Below are 13112 nucleotides of genomic sequence, written 5' to 3'. Positions count from 1 at the left end.
TATATATATATATATATATATAGTTTTTGTATTTTATTCTATATTTTTTAGATTTTGAGTTGAGTTTTGTGTAATGTATTTCAAGCCAGTCATCTTATAAAAAGAGTTGGCTGCTATTCATGTAAGGGTTTCTTCTGTGAGGATTCTTTTGAAAGCCTTCAAAGAAAGAGCCTAAATTTCTATACTCACTTTTTTTTAGAGCAATAAAAATAGCGAGGAAATTTTACTTTGTTTCCTTTCTAATCTCTATCAATATCAGCTAACCTAATCTAATCAAACATTTTTGAAGATGTGATGAGTGTGAATCATGTTATAAATTAGGTGAGTAGTTGTTCATGAAGAATAAAATCATATAAATCATTTAATCAACAATAAATGCACAAGCGAAATCATCGTGCAATTGCACATGTAGATACCATATGATTATCCATAATCAATGGCATGCAAACGAAATCTAGTAGCCAAAACAATTTGTTTCCTTTCTAATCTCTATCAATATCAGCTAACATAATCTAATCAAACATTTTTGAAGATGTGGTGAGAGTGAATCATGTTATAAATTAGGTGATTAGTTGTTCATGAAGAATAAAATCATGTAAATCATTTAATCAATAAGAAATGCACGAGTGAAATCATCGTGCAATTGCACATGCAGATACCATATGATTATCCATAATCAATGGCATGCGAAGGAAATCTAGTAGCCAAAACAAGGAGAACTCTACTGTTCACTCTGGCAGAGGAAAAGTAGACATTTTACTTTGGAAGTGCCGATTCTTTTTTTTTTTTAAGTTATGAGGGGAGAGGAGATAAAGAAGTGTCTTGAAGGATACATGAGCTAGTGAATGCATTTAGTGCAAAGGTTATGAAGCTGGAGGCATTGAGAAAGTTTAAGATTTTAGTCTTGGAATCTTATGAATGTAGATTCAATTCTAACAATCAAGTGGTATCATTTAAATTAGCAGCATATATATGTTGTGAATTAATGACATGCTTAAATGTCATCTATTCTCTATTACTCTTAAGGGCTTGGCTCACTGGTTTCACAACTTTCTACTTTTGAAAATCAATTCAGTTTTTCAAGTTCAAGCGCATGTTCATAGCACAACTCACTAATGCTTAGAAGATATAGAATAGTTCACAATATCTATAGTGAATTTTCCATGAACGAAGAGAATCATTAAGGAGTTTAATAACCCATTTTCAAATAAAGATGCCGAAGGTAAGAGATCTAGAACCAATAATTTCTTATGTCACTCTAGCGTAGGGTCTAAAAGAATATCCACTTCAGTACTCACTGAGGGTCTTTTTGGGGCAATTGCAGCTTTTTGAAGAAGCAGTTGTGAAGCTGCTTAAGAAGAGGCTGCTCTTCAAAAAGCTACGGTGCAATTATAAATTTTTAAAAAAAAAGGCTCTTCAAAAAGCTACGGTGCAATTATAAATTTTTTTTTTTAAAAAAAAATCAAACTGCAACTTTATAACAGTCACTGCAAGTAGCTATGTCTGGTGTGAAAACACAGCTTTCAACTTGAGCCAAAATAGAGTTTTGTTAAATAGAAACTAGGGTGCGACATCAAACTGCCACTGCACTGCCGCCCCAAACACACACTTAGATTATAACGCTCAATAATTTTAGTCAAAATATTGAAGTTAACTAACAATCATATTTTTGTAGAAGAATATAATTTGTTATCTGGCATCTCAAGAACAAAGTTTTGGGAGTAGCATATGCTAAGGAAAATCTTTGATTCTTTAACTAAAAAATCATAAGGCACCCTGTTGCATGTAAAGTAAGGGGACATTTCGAGAAATTCTAACCTCGTCCCTTTAAGGAGCAAACTAACTTCCAAAAGGGCAAGGAGGTCGTTGGATGGAGCAAAGGTCATCACCTCCCATTAATTATTTGCCAACTATTACTACATTAAGAGTGTTGTTGGCAAAAGTCACTGGCATCATTTAAAATAAAGAATACTGCATGTGACCGGCACTCATGAAAGATGGATGTTACCTCTGTAACCTAAGAAGGTGTTATTTATATCACAATGATCATAACCATGACATATAGGATTGTCAATGTTTAAGGAACTTGATTGAAGAATTAATTAAAGCTTGAAAGTTAAAAGAATCTATCATGCTCAAGGCAAACATAATGAGACAAGGGAAAGCCCCACAAAGAACATAATGAACGTGTATTTACGTAAATCATCTATATTGTTGGAATAGTCATAGCCATTCTCAAAGGAGATGGGTCAGGTGCTTCATGCCATTTTAGTCTTAAGCAATTTCGGTTAAGTGAGGTAAACTTAATGAGTTACTTACTCCCGATAATTAGTTTCTACCGCAACCACTTATTATCTTCTCTGGCACTGATCTTCCTCCCAATAAGAACCCATATAATGATGTAATTATAGTCATAGTATTGATCATAAGCTATCATATTAGCAACACCCTAATAGATATCTGAAGTTCAAAAGGCATTCTCTTCAAGTGTATCTATAACAAAATTAACTTATGGACTTCACACCTCATCCTTACATCAAACCCATTGTTTGAGTTTTTCGGAGAAGAAAGAGGCCACAGATTCATAGTCTTGCATATCACTTGGGATATCACTTGGGATAAGAAAATAAATATTTTACAACCATGACTGACTTTTCGTAGTTGATTCACCGACTATAAACAATTCCATCATTGCTTGACCATTATTGAATACCTTCCAAACCATCTTAACCCATCACATTGTCATCAAATTTTTAGAAAATGGGGAAGTGAACACTATCAAATGGGATTTAGGGTTTAACATAAACAATTAAGGGTCTGTTTGGCGCAGCTGCAGCTGCGCTGCCCCAGAAAGTTGCTGAGGGGAAGCTGACTATCTGTTTGTTGCAGCTGTGTGAAAACAGCTGAGACAACTGTTTCTAAAAAAATGACCATTCTACCCCTGTTTGCTAAAACTGTTTAAAATAGAACTGTGACAGCAACATATTTATAAATGAGTTTATAGGGGGAGGACACCAATCCAGACCGAGAGGGAGAAGAGAGTTAGAGTTGCCTTCTTGATGATCCCCAACAGAGAGGTTTCTTCCGTCATCTCCTCCTCTTCCTCCTGTTTCCTGGTTGAGACATTTTGAGAAGCTGAGTAGAAGGGAGAAATCAGAGACGAGGAGAGGGAACGTGAGAAGAGGAAGAAATCCGAGAAGACGACCAGGTATCGTCAGCTGTCAAACAAGAGGAGGAGAGGGGATAAGATCGCAGGTTGCTCTTCTTTCCCGGAATCAACTGTCACTGTTAGGGCAAGGTAAAAAGGGGGCATGGGGGTCAAAAGCGCATCAATGAAGCTGGGCGCGGGTGATACACAGCTTTCCGTGTTTGCACCAAACCGCGGGAAGAGGCGGCGACACCACCGCCCCAAACGGAGAAATTTTGCGGCACCGTGTCGCGCCGCAGCTCCCCCACCGCCCCAAACGCAACCTTAGTATAGCCCCAAACTTGCTCCCTACAAGCCATTGAAAATATATAAAAGGAGATTCTATAGCACAACAAATAGAGGGATAGTGGCTTGGAAACCAATGACTCGTTGAAGAAGTCAATACTGTCGAGGTAGAATTCAGAAGAATATGTTTAGTTGGCACAACTTTAGATGGAAGATTGAGAAGAGAATTGATCAGAGCTCTCTATAAATATGAATACTTATTCATTTGGTTAGCTGACAAGTTGTTAGGAGTAAGTGTTGATGTTGTTTGTCATAGACTTGATCATGAGCCTAGAGCTTGACCAATCTAGCAAAGATAATGTCAATCATCATTACTCTTATAGAACTCATTTTTTAGGATGTAGGTAAGCTACTAAATGTATGATTTACTAGAGAAGTTCAATACTTATAATGGATTGCCAATTTGGGGATGGTATTGAAATTAAATGGCATATGATCGATGTGCGCAACCTTCAACAGTATGAATTCAACTTCTTAAAATCTAGTTATCCACTACCTAAGATGTTTTAGTTGGCTCTCTAGTTGTTTCCTTAGTCCTGTGCTTTTTAAATGCATTCTTCAATTATCATCAGATCAAGATGCCCTTTGCAGGTTTTGAAAAGACCACTTTCATTAATAGGGATGGAATTTATAGTTATAATGTAGTCCCTTGCAAAATTGATGTAATATTTTCCAGTTAGAAAAGAAATCGTTAAGTTGTATGTGATTATTGTGTTAATTAAAATTAAAACATCAAAATAATATATAGCTGAATTAAAATAAAATTATTCAAATGCTGAGAAATTTCAATATGAAGTTTAACCAAATTAAATAGAGTCAGGTTGATTAAGTTTCTTAGTTACTCTGAAAGGCATCAAGATGAACCCTTAAAAGGTCAATGTCCTATTGAAATGTCATCCCTTATAAATATCATAGAATTGAAGAAGCTAATTAATTGAAATGCTAGCCCAAGTCACTTTATCTCAAAATTAGGAGATAATATTTGACTTTCTTAAAAGTCTTGAGAAGTGCAAAGCACTTCATTTGCTTTGATGAATTCAAATAGGCTTTCACCCTATTCACAAACTACATATAATCTCTTCTTCTTTCTTAAAGCACAAATTCTATCAAAGAATTAAAGATATACCTTAGAGTTTGAAAGGAGGTATCATCTCAATACTTTTTGCAGAGGACATGAAATAATTTCATGTATACTTTTTTAGCAATTTTCTATCATGAGCTTTACTCAAGTATAAAATCATCGAGAAACTCATCTTAGCGTTGATTATTTTTGTTCAAAAGGTTTGCCCTTATTCTAGAGCATATTCATTGCAAGTCATTACTCACCATCCTTTGAAGGCAGTATTGGCTAAGTCAGATCAATCCAACTAATTACTAATATGGGTCATCAAATTCAACAAATTCTACATTTCTTATATATAACCATAAGATTTAATTGCCCTCTTAGTTGATTACTCCAATTCATATACTAGTAAGGATTCAACTATTGAATAAAAGACTTTATGGCTTCATCTGTAGACAGAGCAACCATTGGCTATAGAGATGGAACTCTAATGTCCATCATCCATGACTTTCCTTTATCATTCTATAAAATTTTGCTTTAGGATTAGTAATAATCATGGTGAATATAAGGTTCTCATCGCTAGTTCTCATGGCCTATGTGTAAAATATTTTCTTGTATACTCTCAAAATAACACATTGTTATACATGAGTCAATGAGATATATAATAGTCGAAAGAACATCATGTAGAAGTAACTCTTTAAAATAAATACATAGATTAAAAGATTTGATTAATTCAAGATAAAACATATCCACAAAGAAAAGATCCAATTAGAGAATTTATTATCAAAAATGAGGAACCCTGAAAAAATGACATTTCTCAAATTAATTTACCCAACAAAAAAAGAGACCAAATAATAAAATTTAACCCCGAGTAATTTCGTGGATCCATTTTTTGAATACTTCAGTACGGATACAATATTATTACCCAAAATAAAAGATTTTATAAGAATAAAAATTTAATCAGCCTAATACATATTGATTTCTGGTAAATTGTCTAGAAGATTAGTCATTTTATTATATTTATATTGTGTCAAAGAAGATAACAGTCATTATCAACATTCAAGAAAGTTTAAAAGTCATTCTAGAGGAAGAACATTAGCAAGTACAATTTTCAAGTAGGGTTAATTCTAGCCAACCCACCACAATGACACATGAGTCTTTGATGCAAGCAATATAAAAATTTGCTCATATGTAGCTACGACCTTCACACTAGCTTCGACCTATTGCTAGCCCATGACCATTCACAATTTGTAGCATGGATCTTCTCAATTATTTTACTCCAACAAAGAGCCAAAATTAGTTTATAATCTTGTTCAATTAATCTTATAAGTGAGTAAAGCCAAGTTCATAGCCAAAGCAATAAATAATTTCCATTATTCAACATCATTTATATATATGGGCTACCCATGATCATCATTATAGATAATAGAACACAACTTTTTTGATAAGTTTAAAATTTTTATAAAAATTAGGAAAATTGCTCGAAACTTTCTTCCATTCTTCATCCAAAAACAAATAGATTATTTGAAGCTGCGATCAAATGAATTCTCAAATTACGAAGAAGGTTGAAAGTGCCAAGAGCAAGTGAGTATAATTACTATCATCCATTTTATGACATAGATTTATTCATTCATTGGTTATGGGACATAAACCGGTTACTCTCGCACGGAGCTAAGGTTGTGATACATGTCAGATACAACTTGCATAACTAGAGAGTACCTACCACATCCAACTTTTAAGTAACTAAATTTAATGAATGGGAAAGTTCAAACAACAAAAGACTACAAATTGTTCATACCTAATTAAAGAGTTATGAATACAGTCATCCATGAAACAAGCAGAGACAGATGTAGAGTATCAAAATACTATAATTCACTTGAAAATAAAAGTGATTCAAGCCTGACAACCTAGTGTTGAAGAGAAATACTTGGTAGCTTGTAACATTTCTCTTAACAATCTTGAGCCAACCTGGATTGGACCATATTTTATCAAAAGAATAATTCAAACCTAGAGTTTATAAGCATTCAATAAACATTTGAAATATTTCCTAATGACTTGGAGAAGCGAAAGCTTCACAATTTTTCTCATTAAATTTATTCTTGAATTATGTATTTTACTTTGTGCACTAAATTACATTCATAATCAAATCATCAAAACCAGGGGATCATGCCCAAGTGAGTTTGCCACCTACTTGTGATTTTTAGTTAAAATAACAAATAAAAACTCTATAATCTTTTTTAGATTTAGAATACTATCTCCTTAATGATTTATAAAGACCAATTGGACTGAATGTTAAGCTTAAATGCTATATGATGGTTCCTTGGAGGAATAGTGAAAGCCTCCAAAAGCTCCTAGAATATATATATATATATATATATATAAGAAATTCTTATAAAGAAAAATTATTATGTTATTTTGACTTGTCAAATATCATATTAAATTGACTTCTTTCATCACTAAGCCATCACATTTCTTCATTATCCAAGTAAGAATGTTGAAACGGGAAGAGAAATTACATGCATAACAAACTTTTATTTCTTTCACTATAATCATTTTTTGGTACTTTTTTTTTTTTGAAAAATATAGCACGAATCCTTTAGGTACAAAAACTTTTAAATAATAAGAATTATATAAATAACATAGTAATGGGCTCAACCATTTGAGTTACTAATACTGAGTAGTAAAAAAAAAAGGGATTAGGCAACACCACATATCAATAAAGAAGACTAAGAAAGCTTTGTTAACCATCTACTTCAAGAGAAAATCATACATATTAAGATCTATCTGCATTCCAAGTGTCGATGAGCAAAATTACAAAAGTTTCCAGTGCTACCTCTTATCGAACGACTATCTTGAGATTGAGAGGTACATTAACTCCACTACCAATACCACCGTCTCCAAAATTTCTTTGCTTGAGTAATATGGATGAGGGGACTAATGTCACTAAACTAATCTTCAGGCACCGTCAAACAAGGAGCCATCTTATTGGTGCCACAACAAATAAAGATGTCATAAATCCAACAGAAAAGGAGCCTTATCCTTCCCTTCATGGGCTTCACTACCTTTACCAGCCTAGCAACCGATTCTCTTTTTTAAACATAATCAATTCACTCATGAGTTTATCATATCTTCAAAAAGGAAAACATGATTTTGACATGATACACCCTAAGGGCATATCACCCCTCTCACTGTTATATCTAAAAGGATATAACCTATTAATTAATGCTTATACTTCACATGTATGGTAAGACATTGCCAAAATTTTCTACCTATTCTACAGACCACTATGTTTCCATGTTACCCCTACTAGCCACAACAGAGAAGAGAAATCAATCGATCAATGTGAATTCAAAATCAAAATAATTCAAAAGTTTTTTATCTTTATTATTTATGTAAACTACAGGCAATAACCAACCGGTAGGAGGAGGAACTAAGCAACATATCTTGTGCCATTTCAGCACAAAGAACAAACAAAAAGAAAAAGACCTAACTACTCCCTCTAGAAAACCAACAAGCCACAAGAAGAAAATTTCTATAGGTGTAACCAAAGTGCCCCAAGATGGCTCTCTGAAGAAAAGCTAAATTCCATTAGGTAGAAGGATATTCTGAATGGTTCCACGTGATAGTAAATAAGCTCAAATCCTAAGGCTCGTTAATTTTGAAGTATTATAATACTCCTTTACTCCATAAAAATATTTAATTTAAGCATTGGTCAAGCCACAAGTGCAGACTTCTTCGTTCATCAAGCCAACCCCTCTGTGATTATTTGTGAATGTTGGTGCCCTTGGGGATCCATCATAAGAGTGGATCATTCTTAGATCTTATTTGATTGGAAAAAGATTCCATCTTTTAAGGGCTAAATTTTAGAGATAGGAGAGAGTCCTTCCTGCCCTTCTACTTCCAAATCTAGATCCTCCTCTTCAATGGTTGATAGGGTACATGATTTGGGGAGCACATCACAAGCCTCCAATGGTGACAATAGGAGATGGGCCAAAGTTTAACCATAACATGGATCAGAACTTACGACAATACACCTACATTGCTTTAATGCTACAAGCTGAACCAAACTCAAATTCCCAACTACAACTCCTTTTGAGAATTACAGAAGCCTGAGCGTGCATATGGAGGTGGATGAAGAAGTCAAAGGTGCCGAGGAGAACGAGCAGTGATTTCCTATTTTTGTTATCATGCTTTTACCTTGTTTTGTATTTTCTATTTTTTATGGTGTTGTTGATTGTGGTTGTACTTCTTTTTATTATTTGTGATTGTACTTTCATTTTAGTAAACTTTACTTATATGTTAATTTTGCTTATAAAAATAAGTTCGGGGGATCTTATCATTTGTGATTTGTGCAAGCACTTTCTAGCTATATTGTCAACTTTTTATTTTGCACAGTTGAATATATTATCAAATATGATTAAGTGCAAATTTCTTTTGTTTCTTTTATCTTATGATGTGAGCATAAGAATGTCACAATGCTGGTTTTATTTATTAGATGTGTTAGTTCCTCTTTGGCAAACCCATATAATAACATTATGTTCATATCGGTCAAAAAGTAACTTTTTTAGCTTTTATTAGCGGAATTATCTTTAAATTTTAAAAATTTCAGATAATATATTAAGACATTAAACATTCAAAAAACTCATTAAATAACTAAATACTAAAGTTAAGTTCATTCATAACTAAACCATTTATTAGAATTGATAGAATCAAAGGACTTAACTGTCTCAACAAACACACAGCACATAATGGACATAAAAGATTAATTAATTAAAAGAAGGGGGGTTTATATAAATTGTCTTAACGCACACCAATTTACATATTTTACACATTAGAATTTTTATCTACACGTATTACACCTAAATCTATTATAACACCTCGTTTTACTCCATTCCACAAGTTTTCCCCCTTCTCTGCCTAAAAGCTGCACATCTCCATTGTCATTTTCTACTCCTCCCAAACATCATTCCTCTTTCGCTCAAAGCTGAAGTCCTAGCATTTGGTATATATATTTTATTTTTCAATTAATGTGGTAATTTATTTTGTTTCATGAAAGTTAAATTTGTAATCGTTGGAAGTGCTTGATGTTATAGAACTATATCCTTTTTAATGTAACAGTATTCATTATTATGCAATTTTTAATGAATTCTTTTGTTTTGCGATTTTAAACTATAGTACTTGGGTATATCTATTTATCTACAGGTCAAGACCTTATTGTAAATTTAAAAAATTACCTAAATAAATGCTTTAAGCTTATTATATTCTTAGTACAGAGCACTTCTTGGCCATATATCATGCAGCTCATTAATTTATCTGAGGAAATAAAGATTTTGAAATCTGAACAAGAATAGAAGTACATTTTTTCTAACTAAGCTCAAATGCTTGAACATGGACTTTGTTTCCATCAGCTATGGTTTCAAGTCATTTTCATATTTGCAAAGTTTAGGTTGTTGGTCATAGTCTTTATCTTTTTTTATTTTTGGAAGAAAATAATAGTTATTGAAAAACAAAGATGCATGGAGCATGCTGACCGTATATTAAAAAAAAAAGAGGGGGAAAAGAAATAATAAATAAATAAATAATATAATTAGATAAATAATTAAATTAATTAATTACCTTTCCTGCCTAAGTAAGCCCGCTTCTCCCCGTCAATTACAAGCGGACAAACGAAACAGGCTTCCTTTTTCACTTTGTTTGCTGATCATTTCTGTTTTAAGCAATAATTCTGTTTACTTTGAGAAAATCACAAACCCTTTTCTCAATTACAAATGCAAACTTACCTTACACAGTAGATATCCCCAAGCCGCTTCCCACTTCACCTTAGCAGCACATTGGTTTCCTATTTTCCTTCTCTGTCACTCCATCCGTTCGATTATTGCAAGGTCGTTGCACGAAAGGTAAACCAAAGCCTCTGTCTTACCCGAACCCCTCTCTCCCGCACAAAGGAACCGTGTGCGATCTTCTCTTGTTCACGCGAACATCACTTTTCACTGTCGCGCATTTTTCACTCAAACCAAATGCTGACAGCATTCGCCCCTAGTCTTCGCCTGGTTCGTCACTTGCGCAAGCCTTGCAGAACTCTTCCCGTCGCAGCCCTGACCACAGAAAAAGCCTGGCCGAGCACTTCCCTGTCTCGTCTATCCTCACCGGCGACTCTCCCTCATCGACGTCGCTCCTCCCTGCCACAAAAGGCCACACACCGGCACTGCCCTTGCCGCACCGCTCGATCCCTGCCCTAGCCTTCGCCGATCTCTGTAGCCAAAGTCCTCACTCTCGCTCTTTTCGATCGCACTGCTCCTCCCGCTCGATCCCTGCCCTAGCCTTCGCCGATCTCTGCAGCCAAAGCCCTCACTCTCGCTCTTTTCGATCGCACTGCTCCTCAGCAATTCGATTCTCTGCGTGCAAGCCGAACACAGCCTCCTTTGAGAACGTTGAGTGGGCTAATCGGCGGCCTTGTCCTTAGGATAGAATTGTAAATCCAATCTCACTGGAGCTGACGAGTCTAATAAATTTAAGATAAATTTTCAAATTCCAAAGATAAATATTTATAAGACCAATTCTCCTATATATAAAGAGAGGAGCAGACATGAATTATACTTTAAAAAACTTAATCTAACAAAACTAAATATTCCTTCAAATATAACGGCTTTGTATGTTCAATACTCAGATGACGACTGATTTGATAGAATATTTCAACCCAAAGGGGCTAAATTTTTAAATCCGGATTTCAAAGTAACCACTCAAACATTCAAATTAAATTCATTCACTTAAAATACATAAAATAAATTTCATCCACCCTGCACAACAATTTATCGACGGTGACAAATTTTTGATTGACTTCAGCTCACAAAATGTAAAGGTCATATCAAATAAATTAAGATATTCACAATCAAAGTAATTATATTTTTCGTAAGGACATGACTCAAGTTCTCTGTCTACATGGTTCTGTCGTCAAATGACATTACAAAATAACAGTTACGACCAGAGCCTTCTGGCCGGATGATTGTCATCAAATGACGTCATTATATTACAGTTACGACTATAACCCATATGCTCTGCAACAGCTTTTTACCCTTTGAGTTGTGAATCATAAGGGTACAATTTATTAAAATAAATATTATGTTAGCTAAGATCGACTTAAATTTGTTCCCGTAGACAAAAATTCACTCCAGGTTTACAAGGATTTCTTGAACGACACAACTCATGGCAGTTGATAAAGATTTTTCTATCAGGTTGGATCGACTATCTCCTCTGACTAAGTAAATTAGAGATCACAACGGTCCGAGATGACGAAACCATGAGATCTTGATTGAAGATTTTTCTATCAGGTTGGATCGACTATCTCCTCTAAGTAAATTAGAGATCACAACGGTCCGGGATGACGAAACCATGAGATCTTGATTGTGTTTCATCTTCATTCCCCCACCTTCTACTTTAAACTTCAAGTGATAAATTTTATAATTTAAAATCCTAAGTTAGTTGTTATTGTATATTAAATACTCAATTCTTAATCACTAGTCTTAATCGAAAGTGTTCTCCCGTTATTGAGAGGGATAATTAGTCTATAGAAGCTTGCGCTTATGATAAACCTCGAACCCTAGATCAAAAATTTGTCACAAAAATGAGGTTGAATGTCTTATTTACAATCCAATCCACCTTCTTAAAAGTTAACCATTCGAAGCTCTCTCAAAACAAAAACAAAATTAAATGCATCGAGTTGTCCTTGGGAGCTATCGTGAGTTTTTTGGAGCCCACAATGATAACATATAAATTATTGAAGCCTTCTCATATAAGTCAATTTTTTTGGTCTTAAGCAAATAGATCGTAATTATCTAATCATACATGTTTAGGAAAGGGAAATGATGCATTATGAAAACTTTGAATACTCTTATATTAAAACTAAGTTTTTCAAAATGCTCATAACTGGAATTCAAACATGTTAGTATAATATACATGAATTTTTCTTCCAGCAAAGACTGAAGTTATGCTGTATTAGGTATATGAAAAATTGATTTACTTTAATTCCTTCACTTAGAATTAATCTTGATAGAAAATCAATAAAAGTATCATTAATGTAATTCATTAGTTCATTCAAAAATAGCTGATAATGACATTCCAATTCTGAAACTATTTCAGATCATAAGTAATTATATTAAATGAAATATAGCATATCAACTACAATTCAATTTACAAAATTGAATCATTTCAAAAAGAGTTCAAAGTTAGCATTAGACTACAACAACTAAGTTTATATACATCTGCAAATACAAATTTTAAAGATAGAAACAATTTCACTTTATCCGTTGAAGTTTCACGAGTTGAAAAACCTAATTTCCACTTCATTTGTGTTGTTGATTTTATAGGAGATCAAAGTCTATTAGCAATTACATTTCAATGCATAAAAAATGCATTTACATAAATTCGTGAGCAAGAAAGAATTCTGTTGTTGCGTAACTGCATTTCAGTTGCACTACCCAATGCACCTTTTATTTTGAAGTATTAAAATCTCAAGCTATTGTTATTGAATACAACAACAACAACAAACCTTTATCTCAC

This window comes from Phalaenopsis equestris, unplaced genomic scaffold, assembly GCF_001263595.1.
Source record: "Phalaenopsis equestris unplaced genomic scaffold, ASM126359v1 Scaffold000002, whole genome shotgun sequence".
Lineage (NCBI taxonomy): Eukaryota > Viridiplantae > Streptophyta > Magnoliopsida > Asparagales > Orchidaceae > Phalaenopsis > Phalaenopsis equestris.
Note: the sequence above shows the minus strand (reverse complement) of the source record.